The 13834-nt window shown below is 58.9% G+C and overlaps 2 non-coding genes and 4 pseudogenes across 2 annotated transcripts; all 6 read right to left on the bottom strand.

Annotated features, from left to right (window-relative positions):
• Positions 1–2553: 2553 nt before the first annotated feature.
• On the bottom strand, positions 2554–2672 carry LOC147328755 (5S ribosomal RNA; annotated as a pseudogene).
• Positions 2673–3928: 1256 nt separating this feature from the next.
• LOC147328754 (5S ribosomal RNA) lies at positions 3929–4047 on the bottom strand. The gene has a single exon (XR_015129670.1). It is a non-coding gene; the product is annotated as a 5S ribosomal RNA (ribosomal RNA).
• Positions 4048–5381: 1334 nt separating this feature from the next.
• Positions 5382–5500, bottom strand: LOC147328753 (5S ribosomal RNA). The gene has a single exon (XR_015129659.1). It is a non-coding gene; the product is annotated as a 5S ribosomal RNA (ribosomal RNA).
• Positions 5501–7738: 2238 nt separating this feature from the next.
• LOC147328752 (5S ribosomal RNA) lies at positions 7739–7857 on the bottom strand (annotated as a pseudogene).
• Positions 7858–9541: 1684 nt separating this feature from the next.
• On the bottom strand, positions 9542–9660 carry LOC147328751 (5S ribosomal RNA; annotated as a pseudogene).
• A 1373-nt stretch (positions 9661–11033) lies between these two features.
• On the bottom strand, positions 11034–11152 carry LOC147328750 (5S ribosomal RNA; annotated as a pseudogene).
• Between the last annotated feature and the right edge of the window lie 2682 nt (positions 11153–13834).

Here is a 13834-nt window from a genome sequence, read left to right as displayed (position 1 = left end):
CTGCATGTTTGCATAATACCCTAACCCAAAGGCTCAGTTTGGCATTTATCCAACAGCACAGGCCCTGGATTGTTGAAGATGGTCTCAGGAACCAGCACAGGGCCTGGTGTGTTGTACATGGCCACAGCAAGCAGCACAGGGCCTGGTTTGGTGAAGATGGCCTCGGCCAGAAGCGCAGGGCCTGGTGTGATGTGAGTGGCCTGAGCAAGAACCACAGGCCTTGGTGTGGTGTAAGTGGCCTCAGCCAGCAGCCACAGGCCCTGGTGTGGTGTAAGTCGCCTCAGCCACAAGCCACAGGCCGTGGTGTGGTGTAGGTGGCCTCAGCCAGCAGCAAAAGGGCCCTGGTGTGGTGTAAGTGGCCTCAGCCAGCAGCCACAGGCCCTGGTGTGGTGTAGGTGGCCTCAGCCAGCAGCCACAGGCCCTGGTGTGGTGTAAGTGGCCTCAGCCAGCAGCCACAGGCCCTGGTGTGGTGTAAGTGGCCTCAGCCAGCAGCCACAGGCCCTGGTGTGGTGTAAGTGGCCTCAGCCAGTGCCACAGGCCCTGGTGTGGTGTAAGTGGCCTGAGCAAGAGCCACAGACCCTGGTGTGGTGTAATTGGCCTCAGCCAGCAGCCACAGGCCCTGGTGTGGTGTAAGTCGCCTCAGACAGAAGCCACAGGCACTGGTGTGGTGTAAGTGGCCTCAGCCAGCAGCAAAAGGGCCCTGGTGTGGTGTAAGTCGCCTCAGCCAGCAGCCACAGGCCCTGGTGTGGTGTAGGTGGCCTCAGCCACCAGCCACAGGCCCTGGTGTGGTGTAAGTGGCCTCAGCCAGCAGCCACAGGCCCTGGTGTGGTGTAAGTGGCCTCAGCCAGCAGCCACAGGCCCTGGTGTGGTGTAAGTGGCCTCAGCCAGTGCCACAGGCCCTGGTGTGGTGTAAGTGGCCTCAATAGCAACTAATGCCCTGGTGTGGTGTAGGTGGCCTCAGCCAGCAGCCACAGGCCCTGGTGTGGTGTAAGTGGCCTCAGCCAGCAGCCACAGGCCCTGGTGTGGTGTAGGTGGCCTCAGCCAGAAGCACAGGGCCTGGTGTGATATGAGTGGCCTGAGCAAGAGCCACAGGCCCTGGTGTGGTGTAAGTGGCCTGAGCCAGCAGCCACAGGCCCTGGTGTGGTGTAGGTGGCCTCAGCCAGCAGCCACAGGCCCTGGTGTGGTGTAAGTGGCCTCAGCCAGCAGCCACAGGCCCTGGTGTGGTGTAAGTGGCCTGAGCAAGAGCCACAGGCCCTGGTGTGGTGTAAGTGGCCTGAGCAAGAGCCACAGACCCTGGTGTGGTGTAATTGGCCTCAATAGCAACTAATGCCCTGGTGTGGTGTAGGTGGCCTCAGCCAGCAGCCACAGGCCCTGGTGTGGTGTAAGTGGCCTCAGCCAGCAGCCACAGGCCCTGGTGTGGTGTAAGTGGCCTGAGCAAGAGCCAAAGGCCCTGGTGTGGTGTAGGTGGCCTCAGCCAGCAGCCACAAGCCCTTGTGTGGTGTAAGTGGCCTCAGCCAGCAGCCACAGGCCCTGGTGTGGTGTAAGTGGCCTCAGCCAGTGCCACAGGCCCTGGTGTGGTGTAAGTGGCCTGAGCAAGAGCCACAGACCATGGTGTGGTGTAATTGGCCTCAATAGCAACTAAGGCCCTGGTGTGGTGTAAGTGGCCTCAGCCAGCAGCCACAGGCCCTGGTGTGGTGTAAGTGGCCTCAGCCAGCAGCCACAGGCCCTGGTGTGGTGTAAGTCGCCTCAGACAGAAGCCACAGGCACTGGTGTGGTGTAAGTGGCCTCAGCCAGCAGCAAAAGGGCCCTGGTGTGGTGTAAGTCGCCTCAGCCAGCAGCCACAGGCCCTGGTGTGGTGTAGGTGGCCTCAGCCACCAGCCACAGGCCCTGGTGTGGTGTAAGTGGCCTCAGCCAGCAGCCACAGGCCCTGGTGTGGTGTAAGTGGCCTCAGCCAGCAGCCACAGGCCCTGGTGTGGTGTAAGTGGCCTCAGCCAGTGCCACAGGCCCTGGTGTGGTGTAAGTGGCCTGAGCAAGAGCCACAGGCCCTGGTGTGGTGTAAGTGGCCTGAGCAAGAGCCACAGACCCTGGTGTGGTGTAATTGGCCTCAATAGCAACTAATGCCCTGGTGTGGTGTAGGTGGCCTCAGCCAGCAGCCACAGGCCCTGGTGTGGTGTAAGTGGCCTGAGCAAGAGCCACAGGCCCTGGTGTGGTGTAAGTGGCCTGAGCAAGAGCCACAGACCCTGGTGTGGTGTAATTGGCCTCAATAGCAACTAATGCCCTGGTGTGGTGTAGGTGGCCTCAGCCAGCAGCCACAGGCCGTGGTGTGGTGAAAGTGGCCTCAGCCAGAGCCACAGGCCCTGATGTGGTGTAAGTGGCCCCAGCCGGTCACTCAGGCCCTTGTGTGGTGTAGGTTGCATCAGCTAGCAGCACAAGACATTGGAAAAGAGCCAAAAGCAGTGTCGTTAATGTGCCCTCATTAATGGGCAGCTGCTTTTGGTCTTTTAATACACCCCTTCTCTGGATCAAAAGCGGTTCAATGACATGAAAATCAAAGGCTTACAGCACCAGGTATTCCCAGGCAGTCTCCCATCCAAGTACTAACCAAGCCCAGCCCTGCTTAGCTTCCGAGATCAGACGAGGTCGGGCGTGCTCAGGTTGGTATGGCCGTAAGCTGCTGGCCCCAGCACAATGTCTCAATTTATGGATTCAGGTGATTAGGTGGCAAGTACCTGAAGTTACGAAGACAATCCTATAACCCTACCTTCATGTTTGCATAATACCCTAACCCAAAGGCTCAGTTTAGCATTTATCCAACAGCACAGGCCCTGGATTGTTGAAGATGGCCTCAGGAACCAGCACAGGGCCTGGTGTGGTGTAGGTGGCCTCAGCCAGCAGCCACAGGCCCTGGTGTGGTGTAGGTGGCCTCAGCCAGCAGCCACAGGCCCTGGTGTGGTGTAAGTGGCCTCAGCCAGCAGCCACAGGCCTTGGTGTGGTGTAAGTGGCCTGAGCAAGAGCCACAGGCCCTGGTGTGGTGTAAGTGGCCTGAGCAAGAGCCACAGACCCTGGTGTGGTGTAATTGGCCTCAATAGCAACTAATGCCCTGGTGTGGTGTAGGTGGCCTCAGCCAGCAGCCACAGGCCCTGTTGTGGTGTAAGTGGCCTCGGCCAGCAGCCACAGGCCCTGGTGTGGTGTAAGTCGCCTCAGCCAGAAGCCACAGGCACTGGTGTGGTGTAAGTGGCCTCAGCCAGCAGCAAAAGGGCCCTGGTGTGGTGTAAGTGGCCTCAGCCAGCAGCCACAGGCCCTGGTGTGGTGTAGGTGGCCTCAGCCAGCAGCCACAGGCCCTTGTGTGGTGTAATTGGCCTCAATAGCAACTAAGGCCCTGGTGTGGTGTAGGTGGCCTAAGCCAGCAGCCACAGGCCCTGGTGTGGTGTAAGTGGCCTCAGCCAGTGCCACAGGCCCTGGTGTGGTGTAAGTGGCCTGAGCAAGAGCCACAGACCCTGGTGTGGTGTAATTGGCCTCAATAGCAACTAAGGCCCTGGTGTGGTGTAGGTGGCCTCAGCCAGCAGCCACAGGCCCTGGTGTGGTGTAAGTGGCCTCAATAGCAACTAAGGCCCTGGTGTGGTGTAAGTGGCTTCAGCCAGCAGCCACAGGCTCTGGTGTGGTGTAACTGGCCTCAGCCAGCAGCCACAGGCCCTGGTGTGGTGTAAGTGGCCTCAGCCAGAGCCACAGGCCCTGATGTGGTGTAAGTGGCCCCAGCCGGTCACTCAGGCCCTTGTGTGGTGTAGGTTGCATCAGCTAGCAGCACAAGACATTGGAAAACAGCCAAAAGCAATGTCGTTAATGTGCCCTCATTAATGGGGAGCTGCTTCTGGTCTTTTAATACACCCCTTCTCTGGATCAAAAGCGGTTCAATGACATGAAAATGAAAGGCTTACAGCACCAGGTATTCCCAGGCAGTCTCCCATCCAAGTACTAACCAAGCCCAGCCCTGCTTAGCTTCCGAGATCAGACGAGGTCGGGCGTGCTCAGGGTGGTATGGCCGTAAGCTGCTGGTCCCAGCACAATGTCTCAATTTATGGATTCAAGTGATTAGGTGGCAAGTACCTGAAGTTACGAAGACAATCCTATAACCATACCTGCATGTTTGCATAATACCCTAACCAAAAGGCTCAGTTTGGCATTTATCCAACAGCACAGGCCCTGGATTGTTGAAGATGGCCTCAAGAACCAGCACAGGACCTGGTGTGTTTTACATGGCCACAGCAAGCAGCACAGGGCCTGGTTTGGTGAAGATGGCCTCAGCAAGCAGCCACAGGCCCTGGTTTGGTGTAAGTGGCCTCAGCTAGCAGCCACAGGCCCTGGTGTGGTGTGAGTGGCCTCAGCCAGCAGCCACAGGCCCTGGTGTGGTCTAAGTGGCCTCAGCCAGTGCCACAGGCCCTGGTGTGGTGTAAGTGGCCTGAGCAAGAGCCACAGGCCCTGGTGTGATGTAAGTGGCCTCAGCCAGCAGCCACAGGCCCTGGTGTGGTGTAAGTGGCCTGAGCAAGTGCCACAGGCCCTGGTGTGGTGTAAGTGGCCTAAGCCAGAGCCACAGGCCCTGGTGTGGTGTAAGTGGCCTCAATAGCAAATAAGGCCCTGGTGTGGTGTAAGTGGCCTGAGCAAGAACCACAGGGCCTGGTTTGGTGAAGATGGCCTCGGCCAGAAGCGCAGGGCCTGGTGTGATGTGAGTGGCCTGAGCAAGAGCCACAGGCCCTGTTGTGGTGTAAGTGGCCTCAGCCAGCAGCCACAGGCCCTGGTGTGGTGTAAGTGGCCTCAGCCAGAAGCCACAGGCACTGGTGTGGTGTAGGTGGCCTCAGCCAGCAGCCACAGGCCCTGGTGTGGTGTAAGTGGCCTCAATAGCAACTAAGGCCCTGGTGTGGTGTAAGTGGCTTCAGCCAGCAGCCACAGGCCCTGGTGTGGTGTAAGTGGCCTCAGCCAGCAGCCACAGGCCCTGGTGTGGTGTAGGTGGCCTCAGCCAGCAGCCACAGGCCCTGGTGTGGTGTAAGTGGCCTCAGCCAGCAGCCACAGGCCCTGGTGTGGTGTAAGTGGCCTCAGCCAGCAGCCACAGGCCCTGGTGTGGTGTAAGTGGCCTCAGCCAGTGCCACAGGCCCTGGTGTGGTGTAGGTGGCCTGAGCAAGAGCCACAGACCCTGGTGTGGTGTAAGTGGCCCCAGCCGGTCACTCAGGCCCTGGTGTGGTGTAGGTGGCATCAGCTAGCAGCACAAGACATTGGAAAACAGCCAAAAGCAATGTCGTTAATGTGCCCTCATTAATGGGGAGCTGCTTCTGGTCTGTTAATACACCCCTTCTCTGGATCAAAAGCGGTTCAATGACATGAAAATGAAAGGCTTACAGCACCAGGTATTCCCAGGCAGTCTCCCATCCAAGTACTAACCAAGCCCAGCCCTGCTTAGCTTCCGAGATCAGACGAGGTCGGGCGTGCTCAGGGTGGTATGGCCGTAAGCTGCTGGCCCCAGCACAATGTCTCAATTTATGGATTCAAGTGATTAGGTGGCAAGTACCTGAAGTTACGAGGACAATCCTATAACCATACCTGCATGTTTGCATAATACCCTAACCAAAAGGCTCAGTTTGGCATTTATCCAACAGCACAGGCCCTGGATTGTTGAAGATGGCCTCAAGAACCAGCACAGGACCTGGTGTGTTTTACATGGCCACAGCAAGCAGCACAGGGCCTGGTTTGGTGAAGATGGCCTCAGCAAGCAGCCACAGGCCCTGGTTTGGTGTAAGTGGCCTCAGCTAGCAGCCACAGGCCCTGGTGTGGTGTGAGTGGCCTCAGCCAGCAGCCACAGGCCCTGGTGTGGTCTAAGTGGCCTCAGCCAGTGCCACAGGCCCTGGTGTGGTGTAAGTGGCCTGAGCAAGAGCCACAGGCCCTGGTGTGGTGTAAGTGGCCTCAGCCAGCAGCCACAGGCCCTGGTGTGGTGTAAGTGGCCTGAGCAAGTGCCACAGGCCCTGGTGTGGTGTAAGTGGCCTAAGCCAGAGCCACAGGCCCTGGTGTGGTGTAAGTGGCCTCAATAGCAAATAAGGCCCTGGTGTGGTGTAAGTGGCCTGAGCAAGAACCACAGGGCCTGGTTTGGTGAAGATGGCCTCGGCCAAAAGCGCAGGGCCTGGTGTGATGTGAGTGGCCTGAGCAAGAGCCACAGGCCCTGGTGTGGTGTAAGTGGCCTCAGCCAGCAGCCACAGGCCCTGGTGTGGTGTAAGTGGCCTCAGCCAGAAGCCACAGGCACTAGTGTGGTGAAAGTGGCCTCAGCCAGCAGCAAAAGGGCCCTGGTGTGGTGTAGGTGGCCTCAGCCAGCAGCCACAGGCCCTGGTGTGGTGTAAGTGGCCTCAATAGCAACTAAGGCCCTGGTGTGGTGTAAGTGGCTTCAGCCAGCAGCCACAGGCCCTGGTGTGGTGTAAGTGGCCTCAGCCAGCAGCCACAGGCCCTGGTGTGGTGTAGGTGGCCTCAGCCAGCAGCCACAGGCCCTGGTGTGGTGTAAGTGGCCTCAATAGCAACTAAGGCCCTGGTGTGGTGTAAGTGGCTTCAGCCAGCAGCCACAGGCTCTGGTGTGGTGTAACTGGCCTCAGCCAGCAGCCACAGGCCCTGGTGTGGTGTAAGTGGCCTCAGCCAGCAGCCACAGGCCCTGGTGTGGTGTAAGTGGCCTCAGCCAGCAGCCACAGGCCCTGGTGTGGTGTAAGTGGCCTCAGCCAGTGCCACAGGCCCTGGTGTGGTGTAAGTGGCCTCAATAGCAACTAATGCCCTGGTGTGGTGTAAGTGGCCTCAGCCAGCAGCAAAAGGGCCCTGGTGTGGTGTAAGTGGCCTCAGCCAGCAGCCACAGGCCCTGGTGTGGTGTAGGTGGCCTCAGCCAGCAGCCACAGGCCCTGGTGTGGTGTAAGTGGCCTCAGCCAGCAGCCACAGGCCCTGGTGTGGTGTAAGTGGCCTCAGCCAGCAGCCACAGGCCCTGGTGTGGTGTAAGTGGCCTCAGCCAGTGCCACAGGCCCTGGTGTGGTGTAAGTGGCCTCAGCCAGCAGCAAAAGGGCCCTGGTGTGGTGTAAGTCGCCTCAGCCAGCAGCCACAGGCCCTGGTGTGGTGTAGGTGGCCTCAGCCACCAGCCACAGGCCCTGGTGTGGTGTAAGTGGCCTCAGCCAGCAGCCACAGGCCCTGGTGTGGTGTAAGTGGCCTCAGCCAGCAGCCACAGGCCCTGGTGTGGTGTAAGTGGCCTCAGCCAGTGCCACAGGCCCTGGTGTGGTGTAAGTGGCCTCAATAGCAACTAATGCCCTGGTGTGGTGTAGGTGGCCTCAGCCAGCAGCCACAGGCCCTGGTGTGGTGTAAGTGGCCTGAGCAAGTGCCACAGGCCTGGTGTGGTGTAAGTGGCCTGAGCAAGAGCCACAGACCCTGGTGTGGTGTAATTGGCCTCAATAGCAACTAAGGCCCTGGTGTGGTGTAGGTGGCCTCAGCCAGCAGCCACAGGCCCTGGTGTGGTGTAAGTGGCCTCAGCCAGAGCCACAGGCCCTGATGTGGTGTAAGTGGCCCCAGCCGGTCACTCAGGCCCTGGTGTGGTGTAGGTGGCATCAGCTAGCAGCACAAGACATTGGAAAAGAGCCAAAAGCAATGTCGTTAATGTGCCCTCATTAATGGGCTTTTGGTCTTTTAATACACCCCTTCTCTGGATCAAAAGCGGTTCAATGACATGAAAATTAAAGGCTTACAGCACCAGGTATACCCAGGCAGTCTCCCATCCAAGTACTAACCAAGCCCAGCCCTGCTTAGCTTCCGAGATCAGACGAGGTCGGGCGTGCTCAGGGTGGTATGGCCGTAAGCTGCTGGCCCCAGCACAATGACTCAATTTATGGATTCAAGTGATTAGGTGGCAAGTACCTGAAGTTACGAAGACAATCCTATAACCATACCTGCATGTTTGCATAATACCCTAACCCAAAGGCTCAGTTTGGCATTTATCCAACAGCACAGGCCCTGGATTGTTGAAGATGGCCTCAGGAACCAGCACAGGGCCTGGTGTGTTGTACATGGCCACAGCTAGCAGCACAGGGCCTGGTTTGGTGAAGATGGCCTCGGCCAGAAGAGCAGGGCCTGGTGTGATGTGAGTGGCCTGAGCAAGAGCCACAGGCCCTGGTGTGGTGTAAGTGGCCCCAGCCGGTCACTCAGGCCCTGGTGTGGTGTAAGTGGCCTGAGCAAGAGCCACAGACCCTGGTGTGGTGTAATTGGCCTCAATGGCAACTAATGCCCTGGTGTGGTGTAGGTGGCCTCAGCCAGCAGCCACAGGCCCTGGTGTGGTGTAAGTGGCCTGAGCAAGAGCCACAGGCCCTGGTGTGGTGTAAGTGGCCTGAGCAAGAGCCACAGACCCTGGTGTGGTGTAATTGGCCTCAATAGCAACTAATGCCCTGGTGTGGTGTAGGTGGCCTCAGCCAGCAGCCACAGGCCCTGGTGTGGTGAAAGTGGCCTCAGCCAGAGCCACAGGCCCTGATGTGGTGTAAGTGGCCCCAGCCGGTCACTCAGGCCCTGGTGTGGTGTAGGTGGCCTCAGCCAGCCGCCACAGGCCCTGGTGTGGTGTAAGTGGCCTCAGCCAGCAGCCACAGGCCCTGGTGTGGTGTAAGTGGCCTCAGCCAGCAGCCACAGGCCCTGGTGTGGTGTAACTGGCCTGAGCAAGAGCCACAGGCCCTGTTGTGGTGTAGATGGCCTCAGCCAGCAGCCACAGGGCCTGGTGTGGTGTAAGTGGCCTCAATAGCAACTAAGGCCCTGGTGTGGTGTAAGTGGCTTCAGCCAGCAGCCACAGGCCCTGGTGTGGTGTAGATGGCCTCAGCCAGCAGCCACAGGCCCTGGTGTGGTGTAAGTGGCCTCAGCCAGCAGCCACAGGCCCTGGTGTGGTCTAAGTGGCCTCAGCCAGAAGCACAGGGCCTGGTGTGATATGAGTGGCCTGAGCAAGAGCCACAGGCCCTGGTGTGGTGTAAGTGGCCTGAGCAAGAGCCACAGGCCCTGGTGTGGTGTAGGTGGCCTCAGCCAGCAGCCACAGGCCCTGGTGTGGTGTAGGTGGCCTCAGCCAGCAGCCACAAGCCCTTGTGTGGTGTAAGTGGCCTCAGCCAGCAGCCACAGGCCCTGGTGTGGTGTAAGTGGCCTCAGCCAGTGCCACAGGCCCTGGTGTGGTGTAAGTGGCCTGAGCAAGAGCCACAGACCATGGTGTGGTGTAATTGGCCTCAATAGCAACTAAGGCCCTGGTGTGGTGTAAGTGGCCTCAGCCAGCAGCCACAGGCCCTGGTGTGGTGTAAGTGGCCTCAGCCAGAGCCACAGGCCCTGATGTGGTGTAAGTGGCCCCAGCCGGTCACTCAGGCCCTGGTGTGGTGTAGGTGGCATCAGCTAGCAGCACAAGACATTGGAAAACAGCCAAAAGCAATGTCGTTAATGTGCCCTCATTAATGGGCAGCTGCTTTTGGTCTTTTAATACACCCCTTCTCTGGATCAAAAGCGGTTCAATGACATGAAAATGAAAGGCTTACAGCACCAGGTATTCCCAGGCAGTCTCCCATCCAAGTACTAACCAAGCCCAGCCCTGCTCAGCTTCCGAGATCAGACGAGGTCGGGCGTGCTCAGGGTGGTATGGCCGTAAGCTGCTGGCCCCAGCACAATGTCTCAATTTATGGATTCAGGTGATTAGGTGGCAAGTACCTGAAGTTACGAAGACAATCCTATAACCCTACCTTCATGTTTGCATAATACCCTAACCCAAAGGCTCAGTTTAGCATTTATCCAACAGCACAGGCCCTGGATTGTTGAAGATGGCCTCAGGAAACAGCACAGGACCTGGTGTGTTTTACATGGCCACAGCAAGCAGCACAGAGCCTGGTTTGGTGAAGATGGCCTCAGCAAGCAGCCACAGGCCCTGGTTTGGTGTAAGTGGCCTCAGCTAGCAGCCACAGGCCCTGGTGTGGTGTGAGTGGCCTCAGCCAGCAGCCACAGGCCCTGGTGTGGTCTAAGTGGCCTCAGCCAGTGCCACAGGCCCTGGTGTGGTGTAAGTGGCCTGAGCAAGAGCCACAGGCCCTGGTGTGGTGTAAGTGGCCTCAGCCAGCATCCACAGGCCCTGGTGTGGTGTAAGTGGCCTGAGCAAGTGCCACAGGCCCTGGTGTGGTGTAAGTGGCCTAAGCCAGAGCCACAGGCCCTGGTGTGGTGTAAGTGGCCTCAATAGCAAATAAGGCCCTGGTGTGGTGTAAGTGGCCTGAGCAAGAACCACAGGGCCTGGTTTGGTGAAGATGGCCTCGGCCAGAAGCGCAGGGCCTGGTGTGATGTGAGTGGCCTGAGCAAGAGCCACAGGCCCTGGTGTGGTGTAAGTGGCCTCAGCCAGCAGCCACAGGCCCTGGTGTGGTGTAAGTGGCCTCAGCCAGAAGCCACAGGCACTGGTGTGGTGTAAGTGGCCTCAGCCAGCAGCAAAAAGGCCCTGGTGTGGTGTAGGTGGCCTCAGCCAGCAGCCACAGGCCCTGGTGTGGTGTAAGTGGCCTCAATAGCAACTAAGGCCCTGGTGTGGTGTAAGTGGCTTCAGCCAGCAGCCACAGGCCCTGGTGTGGTGTAAGTGGCCTCAGCCAGCAGCCAAAGGCCCTGGTGTGGTGTAGGTGGCCTCAGCCAGCAGCCACAGGCCCTGGTGTGGTGTAAGTGGCCTCAATAGCAACTAAGGCCCTGGTGTGGTGTAAGTGGCTTCAGCCAGCAGCCACAGGCTCTGGTGTGGTGTAACTGGCCTCAGCCAGCAGCCACAGGCCCTTGTGTGGTGTAATTGGCCTCAATAGCAACTAAGGCCCTGGTTTGGTGTATGTGGCCTCAGCCAGCAAATAAGGCCGTGGTGTGGTGTAGGTGGCATCAGCTAGCAGCACAAGACATTGGAAAACAGCCAAAAGCAATGTCGTTAATGTACCCTCATTAATGGGCAGCTGCTTTTGGTCTTTTAATACACACCTTCTCTGGATCAAAAGCGGTTCAATGACATGAAAATGAAAGGCTTACAGCACCAGGTATTCCCAGGTAGTCTCCCATCCAAGTACTAACCAAGCCCAGCCCTGCTTAGCTTCCGAGATCAGACGAGGTCCGGCGTGCTCAGGGTGGTATGGCCGTAAGCTGCTGGCCCCAGCACAATGTCTCAATTTATGGATTCAAGTGATTAGGTGGCAAATACCTGAAGTTACGAAGACAATCCTATAACCATACCTGCATGTTTGCATAATACCCTAACCCAAAGGCTCAGTTTGGCATTTATCCAACAGCACAGGCCCTGGATTGTTGAAGATGGCCTCAAGAACCAGCACAGGACCTGGTGTGTTTTACATGGCCACAGCAAGCAGCACAGGGCCTGGTTTGGTGAAGATGGCCTCAGCAAGCAGCCACAGGCCCTGGTTTGGTGTAAGTGGCCTCAGCCAGCAGCCACAGGCCCTGGTGTGGTGTAAGTGGCCTCAGCCAGCAGCCACAGGCCCTGGTGTGGTCTAAGTGGCCTCAGCCAGTGCCACAGGCCCTGGTGTGGTGTAAGTGGCCTGAGTAAGAGCCACAGGCCCTGGTGTGGTGTAAGTGGCCTCAGCCAGCAGCCACAGGCCCTGGTGTGGTGTAAGTGGCCTGAGCAAGTGCCACAGGCCCTGGTGTGGTGTAAGTGGCCTAAGCCAGAGCCACAGGCCCTGGTGTGGTGTAAGTGGCCTGAGCAAGAGCCACAGGGCCTGGTTTGGTGAAGATGGCCTCGGCCAGAAGCGCAGGGCCTGGTGTGATGTGAGTGGCCTGAGCAAGAGCCACAGGCCCTGGTGTGGTGTAAGTGGCCTCAGCCAGCAGCCACAGGCACTGGTGTGGTGTAAGTGGCCTCAGCCAGCAGCAAAAGGGCCCTGGTGTGGTGTAAGTCGCCTCAGCCAGCAGCCACAGGCCCTGGTGTGGTGTAGATGGTCTCAGCCAGCAGCCACAGGCCCTGGTGTGGTGTAAGTGGCCTCAGCCAGCAGCCACAGGCCCTGGTGTGGTCTAAGTGGCCTCAGCCAGAAGCACAGGGCCTGGTGTGATATGAGTGGCCTGAGCAAGAGCCACAGGCCCTGGTGTGGTGTAAGTGGCCTGAGCAAGAGCCACAGGCCCTGGTGTGGTGTAGGTGGCCTCAGCCAGCAGCCACAAGCCCTTGTGTGGTGTAAGTGGCCTCAGCCAGCAGCCACAGGCCCTGGTGTGGTGTAAGTGGCCTCAGCCAGTGCCACAGGCCCTGGTGTGATGTTAGTGGCCTGAGCAAGAGCCACAGACCCTGGTGTGGTGTAATTGGCCTCAATAGCAACTAAGGCCCTGGTGTGGTGTATGTGGCCTCAGCCAGCAGCCACAGGCCCTGGTGTGGTGTAACTGGCCTCAGCCAGCAGCCACAGGCCCTGGTGTGGTGTAAGTGGCCTCAGCCAGAGCCACAGGCCCTGATGTGGTGTAAGTCGCCTCAGCCAGAAGCCACAGGCACTGGTGTGGTGTAAGTGGCCTCAGCCAGCAGCAACAGGCCCTGGTGTGGTGTAAGTCGCCTCAGCAAGCAGCCACAGGCCCTGGTGTGGTGTAGGTGGCCTCAGCCAGCAGCCACAGGCCCTGGTGTGGTGTAAGTGGCCTCAGCCAGCAGCCACAGGCCCTGGTGTGGTCTAAGTGGCCTCAGCAAGAGCCACAGACCCTGGTGTGGTGTAATTGGCCTCAATAGCAACTAAGGCCCTGGTGTGGTGTATGTGGCCTCAGGCAGCAGCCACAGGCCCTGTTGTGGTGTAACTGGCCTCAGCCAGAGCCACAGGCCCTGATGTGGTGTAAGTGGCCCCAGCCGGTCACTCAGGCCCTGGTGTGGTGTAGGTGGCCTCAGCCAGCCGCCACAGGCCCTGGTGTGGTGTAAGTGGCCTCAGCCAGCAGCCACAGGCCCTGGTGTGGTGTAAGTGGCCTCAGCCAGCAGCCACAGGCCCTGGTGTGGTGTAAGTGGCCTGAGCAAGAGCCACAGGCCCTGGTGTGGTGTAAGTGGCCTGAGCAAAAGCCACATGCCCTGGTGTGGTGTAAGTGGCCTCAGCCAGCAGCAAAAGGGCCCTGGTGTGGTGTAAGTCGCCTCAGCCAGCAGCCACAGGCCCTGGTGTGGTGTAGGTGGCCTCAGCCAGCAGCCACAGGCCCTGGTGTGGTGTAAGTGGCCTCAGCCAGCAGCCACAGGCCCTGGTGTGGTGTAAGTGGCCTCAGCCAGCAGCCACAGGCCCTGGTGTGGTGTAAGTGGCCTCAGCCAGTGCCACAGGCCCTGGTGTGGTGTAAGTGGCCTGAGCAAGAGCCACAGGCCCTGGTGTGGTGTAAGTGGCCTGAGCAAGAGCCACAGACACTGGTGTGGTGTAATTGGCCTCAATAGCAACTAATGCCCTGGTGTGGTGTAAGTGGCCTCAGCCAGCAGCAACAGGCCCTGGTGTGGTGTAAGTCGCCTCAGCCAGAAGCCACAGGCACTGGTGTGGTTTAAGTGGCCTCAGCCAGCAGCAAAAGGGCCCTGGTGTGGTGTAAGTGGCCTCAGCCAGCAGCCACAGGCCCTGGTGTGGTGTAGGTGGCCTCAGCCAGCAGCCACAGGCCCTGGTGTGGTGTAAGTGGCCTCAGCCAGCAGCCACAGTCCCTGGTGTGGTGTAAGTGGCCTCAGCCAGCAGCAACAGGCCCTGGTGTGGTGTAAGTGGCCTCAGCCAGTGCCACAGGCCCTGGTGTGGTGTAAGTGGCCTGAGCAAGAGCCACAGACCCTGGTGTGGTGTAATTGGCCTCAGCCAGCAGCCACAGGCCCTTGTGTGGTGTAAGTCGCCTCAGCCAGAAGCCACAG

Source organism: Aulonocara sp. 'chitande type north' Nkhata Bay, linkage group LG5 (assembly GCF_057382095.1).
Source record: "Aulonocara sp. 'chitande type north' Nkhata Bay isolate Kocher_YH1m ecotype deep benthic linkage group LG5, A_spYH_male_GT1.1, whole genome shotgun sequence".
In the NCBI taxonomy this organism is placed as follows: Eukaryota; Metazoa; Chordata; class Actinopteri; order Cichliformes; family Cichlidae; genus Aulonocara; species Aulonocara sp. 'chitande type north' Nkhata Bay.
Note: the sequence above shows the minus strand (reverse complement) of the source record. Positions and strands in the feature narration are given on the sequence as shown.